The sequence below is a fragment of the Canis aureus genome, chromosome 18 (assembly GCF_053574225.1).
Source record: "Canis aureus isolate CA01 chromosome 18, VMU_Caureus_v.1.0, whole genome shotgun sequence".
In the NCBI taxonomy this organism is placed as follows: Eukaryota; Metazoa; Chordata; class Mammalia; order Carnivora; family Canidae; genus Canis; species Canis aureus.
In genome coordinates, this window is record NC_135628.1 from 21,147,944 (window position 1) to 21,169,805 (window position 21,862).

At 42.6% G+C, this 21,862-nt stretch overlaps 1 long non-coding RNA gene across 5 annotated transcripts in view; it reads left to right on the forward strand.

Moving 5' to 3' along the window:
* The window catches only part of LOC144288709 (uncharacterized), a 52,734-nt gene that overhangs the window by 12,953 nt on the left and 17,919 nt on the right, over positions 1-21,862 (forward strand). For 3 of the 5 annotated variants that reach the window (XR_013356682.1, XR_013356684.1, XR_013356683.1), the window contains exons 2-4: positions 8,880-8,930; positions 18,290-18,539; positions 20,634-20,815. This is a non-coding gene — a long non-coding RNA (uncharacterized LOC144288709). Of the gene's footprint in view, positions 1-8,879; positions 8,931-18,289; positions 18,540-20,554; positions 20,816-21,862 lie in introns of all 5 variants that reach the window. The other 2 variants (XR_013356685.1, XR_013356686.1) reach the window with 2 other exon arrangements.

A 21,862-nucleotide genomic window follows, 5' to 3' on the forward strand; every position in this document is an offset into this window, starting at 1 on the left:
CCCAGCAAAGAAATGTATTTTGCCCAAGGTCATGGGATAGAAAGTTGCAGAGTTTGGATTTGAAATCAGGTCCATTTGGCTCCAACACCTGAACTCTTTGAATCCACTGTGAAACGTACGCATGCAAATGCTTTCTGCCACAGATCGGCCCCAACAACTGTTATGTAGGTGGTTCCAGAAATTGGTGGCTTGACCATGGCTGTTTCTGCTTCTCCATGCTTCAGACCTACTTGTGTCACATGAAATGTTGTGCTCCATGCCTGAGAGACAGGAAAAAGAGACCATTGGGAAGGTTCAGCTAACTTCCTTCTACATTCTGGAAGGTGTCACCTTCACCAGCTCTTCTGAAATATATTTGGAAAGTGGGTTTAAATATGTCCCCCAGCCTCCAGAACCTTGACCAGCTTTCTAAATTTATCTCTGTTAATTACCTTAACCCCACCCTGGCCCAGCTGGCAGTGTATTTGGTGTTCACTGTTCCCTGACAAATCCTGAGTTTTGGCTGATGCAGTTTCTCCTTTCTGGAATGTTCTACCTTCCATTGCCAGCTCCTCTTTTCTCCAGGCAGTATTTATGTGGCCAGTGTTGTTTGAGTATTGTTGATGGCCAGGCAGTGCAGGGCAGTGAAAGATGCTAGATATCTGTGGTCAGCAAAATGGTTCTAGAAGTATAGACAGTCTGGCAAAATGGAAGGTCAGTGTCTTCCTCCCTGTGCTCTGAAACTTTGTGTTTGAACCTTTCGGAGGCTCTAGGTGTGTCTGTCTCCCCTCCACATGGTGAGTTCCTGGAAAAGCGTGTTCCCTTTTGCACCCCAGTGATTTCAGCACCATACTTTGCAAACAGCACGCATCCTGTGTTTGTTATATTTCATTCCATGATTTTGAGGGCACAAAATGTGCTCCCCGAAGGCATCCATCCCTGTCCTGCAAAGTCCACAGTTGAGAAGTTTCCAGAAAGTGTAGGCAATGTAGGCAACCAGTCAGACTGAGTAAACGACAAAGGCCCTCTCCTCCCATAACAGGTTAGCCAGGCAGCACTGACTCTGCAGCTCACTTTGCCCACGCAGACAAGGAAGGAAAGCCACTGTGCAGAACAGTGCTTCCGAGGCATCTTATTTGCAACACAATCCTTTGTCGGAGGTGAGCAAAGGAGCAGGGTCAGCTAACACAGGGGCTTCTCTCCCCTTGGTTGGTTGGGGCACCCAGCGGCATCAGGCTGTGTCTCCGGGAGGAAGCAAGCGATACCCCCAATCCTTCACACGCCCTGCAGGGTCAGCCTGATTCGGATACAAGGATGTGGGTTCGCCGTGGGTAACCTTGCACCATGTGGCGCACAGCCGCTGAGTCGTGCAGCGCCGGAGGAACCCGAGTGATGCCTTCATGTGTCATGTTAAATCACACCGCACAGCCTCTTGGATCTGAGAGAAAGGGATTAGGCCAGAGAGAGCTGTCACAATTCTTTCTTTTCATTCTCTTTTACCTTCTGATTAATTTTTCTAATGGTTCCTTGATGTAATAAACCGTTTATCATCTGCACCCTCTTCATAGGTTTTTCTCCTTCCAGGTTATTAACCTGTCCAGGGCTTTCCTCGGGAAAGTTCCTAGAACTTGGCTGCCTGCTGTCCCCAGGAGAATGGCAGGGATGGGGAGTGGCTATCTGTGTTGTGTGTACAGATAGCGCCCTGTGCCAGGCCACCGGTGATTCAGTGATGGTACTTTGTATCCAGCGATGGCACTGGGTGGAGAAAGAGCCAGAAAACAGAGCTTCATCTCGTCAGGCTCTGTGGATGGAGCCAGCTCTAGAAGTCACAGGCTCAGCTGACGCACAGCTGAAAGGCTTAGCAGGCACACCAGGGCCTGAATGGGGAGGGGACGAGTTTATTGAGGGAGGCAGCTGCCAGAGGAGATGGAATCACACAGGGATGTCCTTATCAGAGAGCTAGTGAGGTTCTGGAAATGCTCTTTTGATTTCAACTTACTCTGATCTGGGCTTCTTGAGATTTCTCTGAGAACTGCTAGGAAAAAGCCCCATTGCTATATAATGCTCTCCTTTCACACCTGATACTATTAATATCTGTAACTAGTGAGCATTTACTGCAAGTGAAGGACTGTACATACACCGACCCTTGCCAGTGCGAAGGGTAGCAAATATGAGGCTGTGGGACCAAGAAGAGGGAGGCCTGCCCAGGGCCACAAAGCTGAGTTGGGTCACCCTGTCCCCAAAGCCAAGTCATCCTCACGCTAGACACACAAGCAGTTATGCCCTTTGGAGCTTTGGGCTTTGTGATAAAATTCTAAACAGTCTCGGGCGAAGAAAACACCCAGCCCACTGTCTTTGCCACCTAACTTCGAAAGGTGCCCACCCTTAAAGCTAGATTGAGTCCTTGCCGAGACTGTCTTGATATTTTGGCAGACTCACATCCTTGATGAGATTGCTGACTATGATGAAAGTTGATTCAAGGTCTTGGGATCATTTTTTCACACAAGACCCACATTTACTAGTGGGGAGTATGTTGTAGGGACACCTGGCCAGTACTTAATTCGACCTGGTAACATAGAAGTAAGGAGCCCCTTCATCTGCCCCCCCCCCCCAGCCAGCCCAGCCCCCTACAGGGACATGCTGATGTGTGCCTCATAAATTTAGCCATTGTGTCTCTGAGCACCTTGGCTGGAGCTGGTTTTATGAGATATCACGGTGCTGTGCTCTGCACCTGTGTAGCTGAGAGCAGAATGCTCACTTCGGGGGTGGAAAAAAAAAAAAACAACAACAACCCAGACACTGGAAGGAATTCAAGCACAATCCCCTTTTGTTAGCAATAAAAGAGGAGCATGCGGCCTGGTATAACTTTGTGAAAGATAATTGAAAGAAACTCATGAGTCTCTACTTTATATCCATACTCTCTAATCCTGTGAATAAAATTCCACATACCCAGGGAGGTAACAGGCATTATTTTGCTCCCCACCAGCCAAGATTTTAATAGGATCCTTCAGCTTTCTCCATTCCTGCTGCCTTTGACCTGGCCATAATTAGGATAAGAACTATACTGCAGCATTGCCTCAAAATAGGGTACTTGGTGGAAATTCTCTTTTGAATGTTGCTGTTCTGTATAAATCAGAAATACCCAGGTCTAAGGGTGTAACCTTTTCCATATCATGATTGTTCGTCAGGTTCCAAAGAGCAGAACATGTCACCCTAGCAGGCAACAGAGCAAGGATCCCTTGGCTGTTTTATGTTAGTGACCTGTGGCTCAAATAGGAGCCACCCCATTCAGGCAGCTGTGTGGTCAAGCAGACAAAGCACTTAACAATGGAAGGCAGGGAGCCTTGTGATGCTGTCAACCTACTTCTTCACCTTAGGTCAATCAATTACTTTCCCATGTTTCAATTCTTTTTTCCACCTGTACAGTGGGAATAACACCTATTCGCCCAATTCCTAGGATGCTGTGAGAATTAAATTACATAGTAGCTGCAAAATAATTTGGCTTCATTGGAATTGGGCATCGCCTGCATCTGAGTGGAATGAATGGGCAATTCTTAATGGCTTCCATCTTCTGGCCAAGCTGCCTGGGGACCAGAACAGTAGTTTAGGTCCGGATTTCTAGCCTTTGGCAGCACAAAGAGATGGCCACGGGACCAAAGAGAGGCTGTAATCAGAACATATTGCAGACGATTGCATAGAATTGCTGCAGGGTCATTGAAACCAAGAGCCCAAGTTCCTCACTCAGCAGAGATGTCATGGGGTTCCAGTGGGTGTTGACAGGGAAGAGGGTTCCTAGTTCTGAGTAGGAGGAAATTTTATTAGCATTATTATCGTGATAGGTTTGAATTAGATTATCATCTCTGACTCTCCAAATTGTTCATCCACTCGACACTTTGAATCTGGAAAGTCTGGAGCAGATGAACACACAGCTGAGTGAGAGAGAGTGCTTCTGTCTGCTGTCTGTCTCTCACACATGCACGAACACGCATGTGCACACAATGTGTCTAAGAAAGAGCACTAATAAGCCCCACTGGTGTTCTTGTCCCTCTTGGACCCCCTCAGGCATGACCCCAGGTCCCTCTGTGCACAGTCATGACAACCTTCTCATTCATTTCCAGCTTGCTCCTGCCTCAGGGCCTCTCTCCTATCTCTTCCCTCTTCCTGGAATATTCTTCCCCCAGATTTTTCGATGGCCCGCTGGCTTTTCTTGTCATTCATGTCTCAACCTAGCTCTCACCTCTGTGGAGAGACCTTCCCTGACCACTCCACCTCTATGGAGTAGCCTTATCTTCTGTTTCTTTCCACAGGTCTTTACTCATCAAGCCATTGATTCCTCTGTGATATTTTTGTTTCCTTATTTTCTGACTTCTTCCCATGGCAGAGACAAGCAGGTTGCTCCTGCTATTCATTCCCTCCTTCTTCCCTAGCAGCAGAACCCCAAATTTCAACCAGGTACACAAGATCACATATCGCAGCCTCCCTGGCAGTGAGGTATAGCCACGTTATATGTCTGAGACATATAGGTATGTCTCAGTTCTGGTCAAAGATAAATAGAAGTGTCTTTAGAAGGAGAAGGAGTGCTCTTTTTATCCTCTTTCTTTCTTGTCAGCTGGGATGTGAATGTGACTGCTAGAACTTAAGCAGCCGTGTTCGACTCTGAAGTGAAAGTGTCATCCCAGGGCACCAAGATAACAGGATCCTGGGTCTTTGGTGACATCATGATGAGACCCTAGCAACCCTGGGTCATGCTGCTCTGGACTTTTATGTGACAGAGAAATTAGGTCATAACTTGCTTAAACTATTGTTATGTTGGATCTTCTATCATTTGCAGCTAAACTGACTCCTAATTTCAAATGCCAGTTTCTACCCCCACCTTCATACCTCCCATCTGAGAGCATATGAACTCTCTATAAAAGGATCTTACTTGCTTTGTTCAGTGCCATATGCCCAGCACTGGAATAACATCCACGCATAGTAGTCATTTGGTAAATGTTCATTCAATGAATAGCTTGCTCATGTCTCTTCTTATTTAATTTCTTCCCTCCACTGGCTCCTTTCCCTCTCTGCATTACATTATTTTGGTTTTCTTTTGGCCTCCCTCATATTTTCTCCTCTCTACGTGTCCCTGAGATGTAGACATTTCCCAAGTTTATGTCCTTGGCTAAGGTGGGAAGTACGAGGCATTTCCATGTTGATATCTACTTGCATTTTCACAAACCCTTCCAAGTGAAACTGCCCTCACCACCACGCAACCTTGAAGCCAGTGGTACCTCCTCCTCCTGTCCCACTTCTGATTGGTCGGGGTTATCAGGTCATCCAGATGCAGTCAACCCATTGGCTTGTCAGAAACCTCTGTCACTACCGGGTATGAAAGAATAATCTGCCAATGAGAGTCCCTCTATCAAGAATATTTTTTCATTTTAAATTTACTTCATTTAAAAAATATTTTATTTATTTATTTGAGAGAAAGAGAGCATGGGGGTGGGGGGTGGGAGTGGCGGGATGTGGGGCTTTATCCCAGGACCCCTGAGACCATGACCTGGGCCCAAGGCAAAGGCTTAACTGACAGAGCCACCCAGGCACCCCTTAAATTTACTTTATATGACAAATATTGATAAAAACATAAAAGAAAAACAACCCCCCTCAAATTTTGCCACTTTTAAAAAACATTATATACAGAGACTAAATTTCTACCCCTCTCTCTTCCCATGTCTGCCTAAGAAATCTTATCCCTTTGAAATAATCAGTATTAGCAGTTATGTGTATGTTTTTCCTGATTTTTTTCTATTGTTAAATAGGGATCTCTATCTATGTATGTGTATATATGTGTGTGTATGTATATTTATTTTATGGACCACCCTATGTATGTTGAGTTGTACCATAGAATCTCTGTAGGCCAAGAAATGCAGATTTTTATCAAGGACTGATCAGTATTCTTGAAACGGATGTCCCATGATATATTCCGTAATTCCCCACTGATGGAACCTTCACGATGTTACCATAAGCATCCTAGATAAATAGAATTCCATGCTTCCATGCCGAAAAGTGGGATTGCTGAGTCAAAGGGTATGAACTTGAAGTTTTAAGTAAATATCATCAAATTAATCTTCAGAGCAGTTACACCAGGTTTACTCTCCCACTCACATACATGAGAATCCCTATGTCCCCATTCTCCTTTAGCACTGGCTACTACCATTCTTTTTCATTGTGGTCACTTATCTCATGATAGGATAGTATGTCATGATATCGATCTCTGCACTTTTTCCTAGGCAGGTAAAGATATTTCCAGACAATGAGGCGCCGGGCTAGAGTTGAAGGGATGCTCAGAGCCAAGCCAACAGGTGTGAATGGTCATTTTGAGGAAGGAGGCAGAGTTGAAGTCCTGAGGAAGCAGGAGGTATGGGGACAGAAGGGGTCTGAAGAGGCAAAGGAAAGAAAGAATGTCAGTGATGGGATGAGAAAATGGGGCGGATCCGTAGAACCCAGGCACGTGGGCAGTGGAGCAGGAGACAGGCTGCATACACATCAGCTGTGCAGCTCTCGTGATGCCTCCGAAGCCTAGAACCTTCTTTCCCTCCTTGTTATCCTCCTTCCCCATGAGGCCTGGCTTTAACTGAGACCAGTTATTTGGTTTGCTTTCCCTGAATAGCCCCTTTACTTGACATGAGAAAAGCCACTGTCTTCTCACCTTCTCTCCGCTGTCCTCCATGGAGCTCTGAGACATCTGTTTCCTCCGTGTCAACCCCACTCAGCCCCGACGGTCCCCATATGTGCATCTTCTGTGCCAGCCTCCTGCTTCACATTTCTCTCTGCTGGCAGGATGGCTTCAACACAGTGTCTGGCTGGTACGTCAAGCTCAGTGTGTCCAAATCGACCCAGCTCTCCATCTACCCACCAAATGGAATCATCTAGATTGTCCTATTTCTCTGTTGATTCCCACCATACTCCTGGTCACAAATACTTGAAACTGTAAAGATTTTTTTTTCATGTTATCTCTTCTTAAATCTGCCCTCATTCTTTTTTATTTTATTTTTATTTGTGGTTAAAACATATATGATATTACCATTGTAACCGTTATTAATTGCATAGTTCAGTAGTGTTAAGTGCATTCACAGTATCGGGCAAACAACACCACCATCCATCTCCAGAATCCTTTTCATCTTGCAAAAATGAAACTGTATACCCATTAAACAACAACACCTATTCCCCAGTCTGTAAAGCAGCCACTCTGCTCCATCACCAAGGGTGGGGGTCATGATCACCTGTATGTCTGTAGGACCTATCTTAGGCAAATAAGGCTATAGGAAAGAAAGTTAAATGAGTGAATGTCCTACTTATTTCATCCATGCAATGCCCAATAATTACTATTTACCTAGTGTCTAGAACTATGCAGTTTATTTTTATTTCTCAAAACAACTCTCTGGGCATGGTTGTTTGTTGGTTTGTTTCGTTGATGAGGAAACACAGGCCCAGAGGTTAAGCAACAGCCTGGCTGACACAACCTATAATAGACAAGGCAGGTGAGTCTGATAGCAGCGCACCTCTTCCCCACCAGATCTTCTGCTTCTCCCTCACCCATCTCTTCCTTGCTGTGACCCCTCCAGGTACCACCTGTGTCTGCCATCACATGCACATGGTAGCCCTGGGACTGTGAGGCTCTGATGCGTCGGTGCCCTTCCCAACCCTTTTACCACTTGCTCCTGCGGATCAGGCTTGCTCAATCCCAGCTGTGCCCATGGCACTCCCTCCTAGACATCCTCACATTACCGTAGACACACACTTCTTCCCTGAGTGAAGTTCAAGCTCACTGCCAGGCATCTGACCCCTCCCATCTGCTTCCAACTGCCTTCCCTGCTACTGCTTCTTCCTTGTCATCCCAACTATGCTCCAGCTTACATTTTCTTGCCTTTGTCCCTTTGCTTTTCTTTTTTCTTGTGTCCTAAATGTTCTTTTCCATCCTACCACCAAGAACTGTGTCTGCTTTTGTTTGTCATTGCTTCCCCAGGACCTAGAACAGTGCCTGACACATAGTAGGCATGCAACAAATTTTTATTGAGTGAGTGAATGAATGTTGCAATGCTTCTAATCATCTAAGGTTCCATTCAGGTGCCACCCCATGAGGAAACCATCCCTGGACTCCCCAAAGGACTGGATGTCCTTCTTGGCCCTTCATTTGTTCTTACCTTTTCACATAATGTAGTCCGAACTAAACCAAATTTGCTGGGCTCTTGTTTTAGCCTCTCAATTAGATTGTAAGCTCCTTGAGACAGAGACACTGTCTTTTTAAACACTTCGATATCTCTCTCTGCATGGGCTTATGCATGTGGGTGTGCATGTATCCCTGCATGTGTTGCACACACATGCACACACACACAACACACATACCCCACAAACATAAGTGCGGTGCTGAGCACCAGTCTTGTGCATCCAGCAGAGTCACTCAGCATGTGCTAGTTGATTTGAACAGAATCATCTGATCATCCCTCCTCCTCTCTCCTCTTTCTGCAGGCACTGGGACTTGTCTCTCTTTTCCACCTCATTCCTGCCCTGGCCCCCATTTCTCCCATCATGTAGCCACTGCACTGTTGCCACCTGGCACCCATGGGCCAGAGGATGATTTACGTTGGCTGTCATGCTATCAGCTCTCTCCACACAGCGCAACAGGTAGAGGATGAAAATGCATCCTTACGAGAACCTTAAATTTCTTTGTCAGAGAAGGACACCAGGCCAAGAATGGTGGCAGGGATGTCCAATGCAAATCTGACACCTGCTGGAATAATAAAAATGATGAGCATTTAGGGCACTCTCCTGAGGTGCCAAATATTACTTAAGTACTTTGCATTCTCCATTTATACCTCCACCAACCCTGTGAGATGATGGTTATTATCTCTATTTTACAGCTGAGAAGTGAGGCAGAGAGGTTATGTAACTAGCCCAAGATCACACAGCTGGTAAGTGGTAGTGTCTAAATTCAAGCCCACGACCTATGCACTTATTTCTACCCTCTACCCTCTCCTCAAATGAAACCAAGCAGATGGCTGATAATGCAACCTTGGAATGCAGCTCATCCTGATTAAGTGTTTTCCAACCAAGAAAATTGAGACCCAGATAAGGGAGTCCTTGACTGAGTGACTGAAGCCACTCAACTCGTCCTGGCAGAGCAGACGTCAAACCCTGGGTTTCCCCACCTCCTAGCTGCATGCCCTGTCCCCTGTCCTGTACACCCCAGGGCAGGGCTGGATTTCAGAATGTTCCTGCTGTTCTTCTTTGATAAGCTACTTATTGAAGGGTTTTAATGGCAAAATCCATTTGGGAGAAGAGTTTTTGGGTTTGGGGTTTTTCCTAAGGCAAGGAGAAAATGAGTGTTGCTAGGAGAAGTTCGGGACAGCACCTTGAGATGAAGAGAGAGGGACAAGAGAGAAGACCAGGACCTAGAGGGACAGCTGTAGATGCCCCAAGGGGAGGCTGAGCTTGTCACAGGAGGAGAGATGGCTCACCAAGGGCTTCAGAGGGGAGGGAAGTTCAAGACAAGTATTTGCTCTGAATTTGGGGAGGTGTGTAACTGAGGGGGACCATGGTCATTCTGCTCGCGTCTCCAAACTTACCTGAGGGCCATCTTTCAATAACTGAACACTGAGTGAGATTGAGCAGCATCGCCAGATAGATAGATCCCTCCTGGAGAAGCCTGACACCAAAATCATGCCCTCGCTTCTCCAGGGCCATTTAAAAGTGGAACATTGTGTTTGAAAAAACTCCTTTCTATGAGGCACTTAGAGTACTTCCTATATGGTAGGTAATTAATCCATGGAACACTCTGGGAGGAGTGGGAACGGGAGTAAGAAATATTGCTTTCCTTTGACTGATGGAGAAATTAAGCACAGAACAGTCAAGTGCCTTTCTTGACGTGATATAGGAAGTCAGCTGAGGATGCCAGGAGACTGGTTCTCTGCCTCCTGGCTCAGCGTTTTGTCCTAACAGCCCTGCTGGGGCGGTGACTACCCCGTGCACACCAGCTAGCCATGAGGCTTGACTGCAGAGCCGTGACCCAGATTTTCCAAGGACTAAAACATTTATTTTATTTTATGTTCAAACTGCAAAGTCCTTGTTAAAAGTATTTAAAAATAAATAATTGTAATCATCACTTTCAAGTTAATATAAGATTAAAATTTTCCTTCATTCTTTCAGGGCAGTCATTTGTGTTTGTTTCTGATAACAGTGCCAGGCACGTAGTAGGTGCTTACTGAGTAATGAGTTTCTTTGCTCACGTATTTCACTGTGGGAAGATCACTTTGGTAGGATATTTGGTAGGGAGTTTTAATGACTAGGTAAGCCTAATTTTGACATATTGGGGTACGTGTTTGCTTGTCAGTGATAATGATGATAATGGTGGCAAATCCTGACCTAGTGCCTGTGAAGCCAAAGCTCCTGTCACTCCTTACATCCTTATATGAGTCATATGTGCTGAATTTGGTTTTGCTGGTGATGACTTTTTTTTGGAAACCTACATCTCTTAAATGGCTCTCTTTTTTGATTAGTCCATTACTCTATCAGGAGGCCACCTAGAATGAAGAGTGTAATTGTATGAAGTAAACTAATTCATTAGAGGTTCAATCAACTCTGCTCTGTTAGTATAGGGTTCAGTTTTACGAATGGGTGCTGACCTTTTACCGAAGAACTTGCAGGTCTGATTTGAAACCCTTCCATAAGTCATATTTTTAAGCTTAATTTGCATTATTGATGAAAGACACGGTTTTCTACACTAAGGCAAGCTTTGGTCTAGCTTCTATTCAAGCAGTGCCCAAGGAATAGAGTATCAAATAAATTTCACTGTATTTTGTCCTTTCTCCTCTACCTCTTTCTCTAAAAACAATCCATTTTGCATAACATCAAGAGAGAACTATGATAAAGGCATATGAAGATGGCAGTCATTACTATCATGCACTGGTATCTCTCTTTCCCCTCCTTCCGGGTGCTGGTAGGATTTCCCATCCTCATCTCTTTGAGGTTAGCATTCAAACCATGTGACCTGCTTTGGCCAATGAAACATGAGCAGACATGATGTGTGTCACTTCCCAGTGGAAGTATTTAAGACTTCAGGTTCTGCAGGTACAGGATTCTTATGTCTCTATTTCCTTGCTCTGGTGACTGGCAACATTCTAGATGGTGGATGCTCCATCATGCTGAAACTCTGAGTGAGAAAGACCAGAGTAGAAGTATCCCACCATCTGAGAATACCATGCAGAGTAAGTGAGAAATACAGCTTTACTATTTTACACTACTGAAATTTTTGTTTGTTATTAGAGTATAACCTCACCCGCCCTGACTGGCACATGAGATTTTAAGTCACCACACTCTGATTTGGAAAATGTGAATCTATCTCCACTTCCCTCCCACCCCTGTGCCATCCCCACAACCCACTCTCTCTTGATTTCTTCTAGAAATTATATTCTCATTTGGCAGATGCTGTTATGATTCAAATAAATTCAATAGTTTTTTTTTTTTTTTTTAGAAGTGGGGAGAGGAAGAGGGAGAGAGAGAATCTTAAGCAGACTCCATGCCCAGTGCTTGGGACTCTATCTCACAACCCTGAGATCAAGAACTGAGCTGAAATCAAGAGTTGGATTCTTAACTGATTGACCTACCCAGGTGCCTCTAGTTTTTTTGTTTTTTTTGTTTTTTGTTTGTTTGTTTGTTTTGATTCATCAAGAGAATGATAGACTACAAAGACTAGAGGCTTTCATCCCAGGCATCCCTAGAGATAAGGTTCTTTTTGTTGGAGGGACCAGTGTGTGACTAAAGCTTTGACCGATGCAGTGAGTGCATCTGCCAACCTGGGTCTCCAGGGACAGCACAGTGTGTCTGAATGCCAGGACCAGCAGCTTACCGTCTTGTTTTCACATACAGCCACAACTTGCTCATCCTTTTAGGGTGGCTACTCCTCATGTATAGGAGAACAGCCTAATTCAGTAAATGTTATAGTTCAGTGATCAGGAGGCCTGAATTCTGGCCACTGTCTTAAGACTCCTTAATAAGTTCACTTTTCTCATCTGTAAACCAGGGATGATAGGATTCATTGTCTGCTATTTAAAAATAGTATATGTGCATTGGTGAAAGATCAGAGTGTCTTCTCATATACCCTGACCAATATCTGCAGAACAAGGCAAAAAGAACTGTTTTTGAGCAACTTGGATCACCTGATTAAACAAATCTTTACCAAATCAGTTTTATAATATTAATATTTTATTATTTAGAGCAGTTTTAGATTTACTGAAAAATTGAGCAGGAAGTACAAAGAATTTCTTCATGCCCCATTTTCCCCTAGACAGTTTCTCCTATTACTCACATCCTACATTAGAGTGGTACATTTGTTGCAATTGATAAACCAATATTGACACATTATTATTAACTAGAGTCCATAGTTTGTGTTAGAGTTCTCTCTATGTTGTGTGGTTCTATGGGTTTTGACAAATGCATACTGTCATGTATCCACTGTTGTGTGTCAAGTGTCATGCATCCATCGTTGTGGGTTTCACTGCCCTAAATATCTCCTGTACTCCCCCTATTCATTTCTTCCTCTGCCCCACAAAGCCTTGGCAACCCCTGATTTTTTAAATTGTCCCTATAGTTTTGCTCTATACAGAATGTCATATAGAATATTTAGGCCATTTACACTGGCTTCTTTTACTTAGTAATAAGCATTTAAAGTTGCCTCATGTCTTTTCATAGCTTGATAGCTCATTTCTTCCTCTCTCTCTTTTTAAAGATTGATCGATTGATTGATTGATTTTGAGAGAGAGCACGAGCAGGGGAAGGGGCAGAGGGAGAGAATGTTTCAAGCAGACTCCCCCACTGAGCACAGAGCCCAACATGGGGCTCAATCCCATGATCCATGAGATTGTGATCTTAGCTGAAACCAAGAGTTGGATGCTTAACAGACTGAGTTTCCCAGGTGCCTCGAGTATGCTTAATTTTTTAAGGAACCAGCAGAGTATCTTCCAAAGTGGCTGCACCATTTGCAGTGAATGAGTGTTTTCATTGTGCCATATCCTTGCCAACATTTGATGTCAATATTCTGGACTTTAGCAATTTTAATAGGTGTGCAATTGTACCTTGTATTCTCTTAGAATTCTCCCAAGACATGTTATGTTGAGCATATTTTCATTTACTTATTTGCCATTTTTATATCTTCTTTGGTGAGGTGTCTGTTCATACTTTTTCTTTTTAATTGGGTTGTTTTCTTATTGCTGAGTACTAAGTGTTCTTTCTATATTCCAGATGCAAGTCTTTATCAAATATGTGTTTTGCAAAGATTTTCTCCCAGTTTGTGCCTTTTTTCTCCATTTTCTTTACAGTGCTTTTAACAGAGCAGAAGTTTTAACTTTAATGAAATTTAACTGAGCAAATTTTTCTTTTTCATGTTTGTGGTATTGTATCTAAAACCTCGTTGCCAAACCCAAGGTCACTTAGACTTTTTCCCTATGTTATCTTCTGAAAGTTTTATAGTTTTGCATTTGACATTAAGGTCTCTAATCTATTTGGAGTTAATTTTTGTGAAGAATGGAAAGTCTGTACTTAGATTCTTGTGTGTGTGTGTGTGTGTGTGTGTGTGTGTGTGTGTGTGTGTATGTAGTTGTCCAGTTGTTCAAACCACTGGTTGGAAAGTGTATTTTTCCTCTATTGAATTACTTTTGCTCTGTCAAAGATGAGTTGGCTATATTTGTATACTATATTGTTGACTATAGTTCTGTACTTTCTACTTAGTACCATTGATCTACTGTATTTGTTTCTTCTTTTGCCAACATCACACTGTCTTGATTATTGTAGCTGTATAGAAGTAATGAAATCGGGCAGTACCAATCCTCCAGCTTTGTCTTTGATGTTGTGTTGGCTATTCTGGGTCTTTTGGCTCTCCTATATATAAACCTCAGAATCTGTTTGTCAATATCCACAAAGTGACTTATTGAGATTTTGATTGGAATTGGATGTATCAAAAATAAAATGTGTTGAGGGCTTGTGTGGCTCAGTTGGTTAGCATCCGATTCTTGATCTCAGCTCAGGTCCTGATGTCAGGGTCATATATTGATCAGGTCAGGATATTTTTATTGAGTACTAGATCCCATACTTTCCACAGATAAAAACCCAGAAGAATGAGGAAATGCTTATTTCTTCATGACAGACCCTTCCTAGTCAAGTAAAAACCTTGGATCCTAGAATAGAAAACTAGTCTGTGTGGCCAAATTACTGTATTTCATTTGACATTAAGATAATGATCAGCTATCTTAATTGAAAATTAAGAGAGTGACCAGCAACATATCTCATCCTCAGTTTCTCTACTTAGTGACCACAGAGTCACCATTTTCATACCTCAAAGCTCAAATGCTAGGAACCCAGGAAGCCAATGTGTTATGGACTAGACATAGTGTGATTCACCCAGAGAAACACCTTCCAGGTTCTAGGATGCAAGTCTTCATGCTTTGATTTGCTATGGGTAGGTTTTTAAAGTAAGCTATTTGAAGCATCCCCGGCCCCTACAGAATGTAGCATTTGAAATAACAGCAAATTTAACAAATGAGTCCCCAGGAATGGTCCTGTCTAGACTGGGATGTCAACTGTACTTTTCTACCTGATAGGTATTCAGTTTATCAGATAACAAGGTGACCTGGAAAAGACCTCTCTCTTTTCCATTGGTACTGCCTTTCCTCAAGGCCAGCTTCTTCTCTGGCTCTTGGTTCTAGGAGGGCCTGCCTCTTTTGCTTCCGTGCTCTCCAAGGGGCTGGTGTTGCAAATAGCCAGGGTGGTTGTGCTTCATGTATACCCATAGGCTCATTTGCTCAAGCTTTCAAACTTGCAAGCCATTTAGCACCTGGGCTGTTAACCCACCTCTGGGTTGCAGGTGTCAATATGGACTCAACCTCTGCCCAGGGTATTCTCTCCTTAAATTCCCTCTTTCCAGGACTAAAGCACCATTTTGAAGCTTCAAGGTCAAAACTCTTTATCTCAACAGTCTGGCCTGAAAACCTTTGCCTATCCAAGCATCTCACTCTATAAAACAGAACTAAAAAATGCCCACAAGGCTGATGCTTTGGGTAATATGACAGGAAAGTGTTTGGAGTTCTTCAGAGGAAAAAGGATATTTAGGGGCTAAATTGCATTACAGTCGATAGAATAAGAACATAGTTTTTAAATTGCAAGATCTGGTGACAGTTTCTCCACTGAAACTATGTGTTAGAGCACACGAATTTCAATTTCCAGGTCAAACATGCCCAAGCTGCTCTGCAGCAGTTTATGGCAGCCTTCTGATGTAAGTTCTGTGATGTGATTTTATTAGTTTCTGGCATTGGGTCCTGTATTTTGAGCAATTTCTATAAAATGTACTTGGGAGTTATTATTTTCCTTTAAAGAATGTGATACTAAAACAAGTTTTTAATAAAGTGTTTTGAAAAGGCAACAGGCTGAAAAAAAGCTGGGCAAAGATTCAAGCTAGTAATGAACTGAATGTGTCTCTAATTATGTTGAATTTACAAGTAATAGAATGAGGCAGGGTTGGCAATTACTTTTGAGTGAAATTGCGTGCCTGAAGGAAGAAAAAGCTTCCCTTAAAGTTAGGGAAAATGAAAAAAAGTGCTGTATCATTACATTTTATTTTAAATATCTTTCACTCTAGGTTTCCAAAGGTCTAATCAGTTCAAAAACAGATTCCCAATAAACATTTTATAGAAATGGATAGTTTTCTCAAACCTAAGCTTGGTTTTTATTTTTTTTTCCTTATAAAGCCTTGAGTATTGATATCTCCTTGCTGTGTCATCCTAATGCCCATGGATTTTCAAGGTGGTACCCCAAAGTAAAATTTAGAAAGTGATTAGGAAGCGCTCAATAGGATTCTCACACACCATGCTGAAAACTCAAGAGTTAAACGAATTTGAGTCTTCCAATAAAACAACTTAAGTGGATGTATAAATAATTCATTTGATGCCCACAGAACTGCCTCAGCATCATTTGTCTCTAATAAGCCAAATCCACAAATAAATAGGGTGCTGGCTGGCATTGGGGCTCTTGTCTCTCACAATGTGATTCTGAATCAAACCCCATCTTGACCAGAGGAACCATCCATCATTTGAGCAGATTGCTCAAAGGATAACAGGCCGGAGCGGGGAAGCCCTGGGCTTTTAGGGGCTTTGCATTCTTGGAATCATGCCATTCCATCCCACACTTGCAGTAAAGTCAGGTCCTGAGTCTGCAGGTAAAAGCCGAAGTGCTGGGTGGCAGGACAATGGTGAGCCAGGACCCCTGAGACCAACTGCTTTCTGCTTCAAGAGATTCACTCTCTGTTGTTTAAATGCATACTTTGTGGCCCTGAGACCTTTTCATTTCATTTCCACAATACCACACAGGTAAGTATTAGTATTCCTATCCCTGTTTTGTGCATAAGGATTTAGGAAGGTTGAGCATCTTATGCAGTGTTGGACTGCTAGCCCACAGCAGAGCTGGACTTCAATTTAGACAGTCTGGATCTCTGAGTGCTGGGTTCTACAGGGATACGTAGTGTTCTGCTAAGAGGCCTGAGATTATATATGTCCTGAAAAGTGGATGGGCACAGACATCAAGTAGCTTCATTGGGAAACAAATGCAGAGATTTCAGTGGTTGGCTAGGATCACATGCGCAGTAAGTCAAAGGAGAATTGGAGATCATTTGGGGGAGCCTCCTCCCGATAGCAACAGCCACTTCACACATGTGGGGCTTGCATGTGACATTTGCATGAGTGGCCTGGCCAGAGCCAGACACCACAGTGGAGGATCCCACCTTGTCCCCAAGCACTTTCCTCCTGGGATTGAGCCTGTTTCCCTCCTCTAACACCTGAAGGGAGAGAGATTTTCAAACCTTTTGCATTCCATTTCATCACTAAAGCTCTATAGTCACCACAGTGGGGAAGGATGCTTCATTATGTAGGCGACCATACGTCAGGAATGCAGGGCTCCGGTGCTGTGACCCTGGCTTACAGAGTGATAGTACCGGTTTGTCTCCCACCCCTGTTATCTGCTGATTGGCAGACATGACCTCCTCTCCCCCTGTCCCCCGTTCCCAATGATAAAAGGACTTGGGGAGGCTTAAACTAAAGTATTATGGCTTTTCTCTAACTGCTCACTACCATCTTGGGCGGAATTTGTGCTTATATGTGAATGGCTCTATACTCCTTTATCCTTCCCTGGAGTCATTTCATCCACCAGATTATGAGTCCTTGAATCAGGAAGTGAGATTTTACCTTTAACGTCCTAGAAAATCGCTGTAAGATATGTCACAAGGATGAAACAAAGTCATTTTTACCTGAGGCTTTGATAACCCTTTTAGTCAGATGCTTTTGCATAAAGTATAATCCTGGGTGAATTTACTCTGCCAGGAGTTAATGCATTTAGCAACAACGCATTATGGCAAATGCCACTGCCTGTCAGGTGTTTAACATCAGGATCATAAAGAAGCTGTCTGCTCCAAGTCAGCTTTATCTTTCGTCTCCTCCCAGCAGATTGGCACTTGCTTCTCTTTTTTCAGGCCGAGTATAAAAGACCAGGGGATTGCTTCAGGATTTGGACTTCTGTGTAGAACTACACCAGCTCGGCAAGCCCTAAGACATTCTTTATTTCCTTCCCCAAACCCAATGTGATTTGTATTCTGATTTCAAAGATACCATTTGGGTGACCTTTAGGATGACCCCTTAAAATAACTGACATGCCAGACAGTAGATCTGCATAGATGCAGGGTCATTGTTCGTCTTTTGATATATTCAGTGGTCTGCATCCTAATGTTTTCGTGCCCTCAAATAGTTTTATTATATGTCATCATTCTTATCTTCGGCATCCTGATGCCTGTTTTCTTTATCTGTTAAGCAGAAGTATATTTCGTGTTCAAAGCGATACATCATAAAGGTAGAAAAAGGTGAACCCTTTGATATATTACAAGTCTCTCATAGCATGAAATAACTATTGCCTATTATTTTACTCCTGACGTTTTTATTTTTAAGGGAATTTCACTTGATTTGTGGTGCTGACACCTCTGATATGTTGTTTCCAGTGACCTTACATCCAAAATCAGTAGCGTGTGACATTTGATGGCCCAGATAAAAAACATTAATGGTGGAAGAGAGGGTTTATTTTCCTGGTCATAAATTAAGTTTAAATAACTCTGAATTTATTTTAAACTCTCCAGTACTTTTTACTGTCCAAGCAATAAATGTATTTATTACTGGGGGCCTACCTGGGTTTCCAACACAAAGCCCTTTGCTCGGTTGCTTTCATTCCTTTCTTTCTCCCTCCACAGGAAGCTCATCTTACCTGGAAATGCCAATTTGCACACACCCCAATCTCTAATTCCCACCAACAAGCATCAGAGAAAGGGCTGCTTATCAGGAAGGTAGTTTTGTTGCCAATCAGCTTAAGAAAAGCGGGAGTTCATCAAATATTCACTGATGCGGGTAATCCAGCCACGAACGAATTCGGTTTTGGAATTAGAAGTAGAGACACAGACACAAGCAGTCAAGGTCTGATCCCTCTGTAGCCTCGCGTAAAAGGTTTGTGTTCGATCCTGATTTAATTTTCATAGAAGTGGAAGCTCGTTTGCCTATTTTGATCTTTATAACTTTCCATCTTGAGGTGTATGTTTTTTGGTGCTCACTCATTAGATGTACCATAAAATTGCATGGAGAATTTCTCAGGTAAAAACATTTATGATTTAAAATTTTTTAGCTTTATGTTTGAAAATTACCTTGTATATTTTTTTTATCGAGATATAATTCACATATCATAAAATTTGCTATTTTAAAGTGTACAGCTCAGTGGTTTTTAGTATATTCACAAGTATATACCACCATCTAATTCCAGAACATTCACATCACCTGAAGAACCCTCTCACCCTGTACTTATTAGCAGTCACTCAGCATTCCTCCCTTCCCCTGGCCTCTGGCAACCACTGATCTACCGTCTACCTCCTTGGATTTGCCAATTCTGGATACCTCATATAAATGGAATCATACAATACGTAACCCTCTGAATACAGCTTCTTTTATGTAGCATGTTTTCTGGGGTCATCCATGTTGTGACACGTATCAGCACTTCATTCCTTTTTGCGGTTGAATGATATCCCATTATATGGACATACCACATTTTGTTTATCCATTCATCAGTGGATGGTTTTTCATGTAAAGAATTACACATTCATATGTTCAAAATTGGCTTTATAATTAATTCCTCAGGTGTTGCTCCTGTTTGGAATATCTTAAAAACTTAGATCTTTGAAAAAGAATGCTATAAAGTACATGTTATCTTAGTATCTTCAGTAATAATAATCACACATCTCTTATTGATTATGTATGAATTTGATCTTGCCACAAAATGGGAGAAAAGTGGAATCTAAGAAGCTCTTCATTATATGAGTAAGGTAGTAAAAACAAGAAATCATTTACTAAATATAAATTCACATTTAAAGATTACATGTGATTCCTGAAAATATGGAGTGCTGTTTTAAGTGGCTTTTCATGAAGACCAGCCACTTGATCCCTCTTAGGACCTCAGGACACTTTGCCTTGGAGTACAGCGATATTCAGTACATGCTTATCCTTCACTGGACTGTAAATTCTTTGTAGGCAGGGGTCATGTTCACTTCATCCTAATTTCGGAGCCCCAGCAAAATGCTTGGTACCTACAAGTCACTCAGAAAACAAAAAGTTGATGAATGAATTACATTGTATGCTCTTTTGCTCTTTCTGCTCAGTAAGAAGTCACCTACAAAAAGCATTCTGATCATTGCCAAATGGCTTCCTTTTACCATTTACATATAGAGAAGTGCACAGTTCACACTTATGTAGCTTGATAAATGTCCACAAAGCAAAGATACCTGTGTAACCACCACTCACGTGAAAAACCAGTCCGCCCAGAAACCCTGGAGCTCTCCTGGTCAATATCCCACCCTTCTCTCCAATAGCAACCTTCCTCCTCACTTCTAACACCATGGGCAATTTTGAACTTTACATAAATGAGCATTCCTTTTACACTCATGATATTTTCTTTCTTTTTTTTTCCTCCCAAGATTTTCTTTAAATTCAAGTTAGTTAACATATAGTGTAGTACTGGTTTCAGGAGTAGAATTTAGTGATTCATCACTTACATGGAACACCCAGTGCTCATCACAAGTGCCCTCCTTAATCTGCATCACCTAATTTAGCCTATCCCCCTACTCACCTCCCTCCAGCAGCCCCGTTTGTTCTCTATCATTAAAAGTCCCTTATGGTTTGTCTCCCTCTCTGTTTTTATCTTATTTCATTTTTCCTTCCCTTCCCCTTTGTTTATCTGCTTTGTTTCTTAAATCCCACATTTGATACATTCATAACATTTTCAAAATAAGGATAAACGGAAAAATTTGAGAGTTATTATAAGGATATGCATGATATACAATCTTTAGATTCTAAGCAGTAAAGAGTGAACCAATGTAAGAGACAAAAATGTAATGCCCATTTTCACTTCTGACTTCACTAAATTTTTTTTTTATCTGTCATGCTTTCCTATTTTCATGCTTAATTTCTGAGCACAGAAAAGTGTGAATTAGGCCAAGTTTATCCATTTCCAACATCCTGGATTTTTCTACCTTCGTTTCTTCATTTCCTCTCAAGGACTTCCTTAGTCTGTTTGGGCCACTGAAACCAAAATACCAGAGACCGGGTGGCTTAGAAACAACAACAACAACAACAAAAACCCACTTGTTTCTCACAGTTCTGGAAGCTGGAAAGTCCAAGACAGGGGACTGGCAGATTCAGCGTCTAGTGAGGGTCTGTTCCTAGTTCATAGACAGAAGGTAGGTGGTCTTCTCACTGTGTCTTCATAGGGTGGAAAGGGCAAAGGAGGTTTCTTTAATTCTTTTTTTAAATGATTTTATTTATTTATTCATGAGAGACAGAGAAAGAGAGGCAGAGGGAGAAGCAGGCTCCCTGCAGGGAGCCCAGTGCAGGACTCAATCCCAGGTCCCAGGATCACAACCTCAGCCAAAGGCAGATGCTCAACCACTGAGCCACCCAGGCACCCCAAAGCTCCACCTTTCAATACCATCACACTAGCAGTTGATTTCAGTGAATGAATTGGAGAAAAACACAAACATTCAGTCTATGTCAACTCCTTCCCAGCTCCATTCCTCATCGTTCATCATAAAGGGTGAACTGATGAAACACCAAAGTATTCAGTAACAATGCCTGACCACCTCTTCCTAGTGGATCTCTGGGTATCTGAAAGGTCTTAAATCCTCAGGGGACACTGGAATTCTCGATGGTGTGGCTGTGAGCCTGGGTGTCAGGAGCTCAGAGAGGGGAGCATTTTGAGTTTGGCAAATCTTTTGACAAAGTCTATCATGTTATCCTTGAGGACCAGAGAGAAAAGCATGTAATGGGCGAATAACAGCCTGACACTGAACTAGGAAGGAGAACTAATTTACCAGGTGACAGGATTACGATGCAAAAAGATCCTGACAGTCTGAAGTGATAGCCCCAAACTCACTGAATGTAATGGTGATAAACATAAGGTTCCATTATCAGGATAAATAACTAATGACACACCTACAGGATGAGAGACGCAGACTGACATCCATTCAGGTGTAAAAAAAAATCTCAAGGATTTCAGGTGATTGTAAGGGCAACGTGGTGTGGCTGCCGACAGACTCCTTTCATCACAGAGCAGTCCAGAACAAAAGATGCCATGGGTCCTCTTTTTTTCCCTGCCACAGTCGGGAGGGTTTGGTGTATTTTGTTTGAATTTGAGCATCACATTTAAAAAGGAAGATGGTAAAACTAGTGAGGGTTAAGGAAGGGTGAGAGGGCAGTAAATGATGGGAAACCCGGTGGATGTGAGGAAC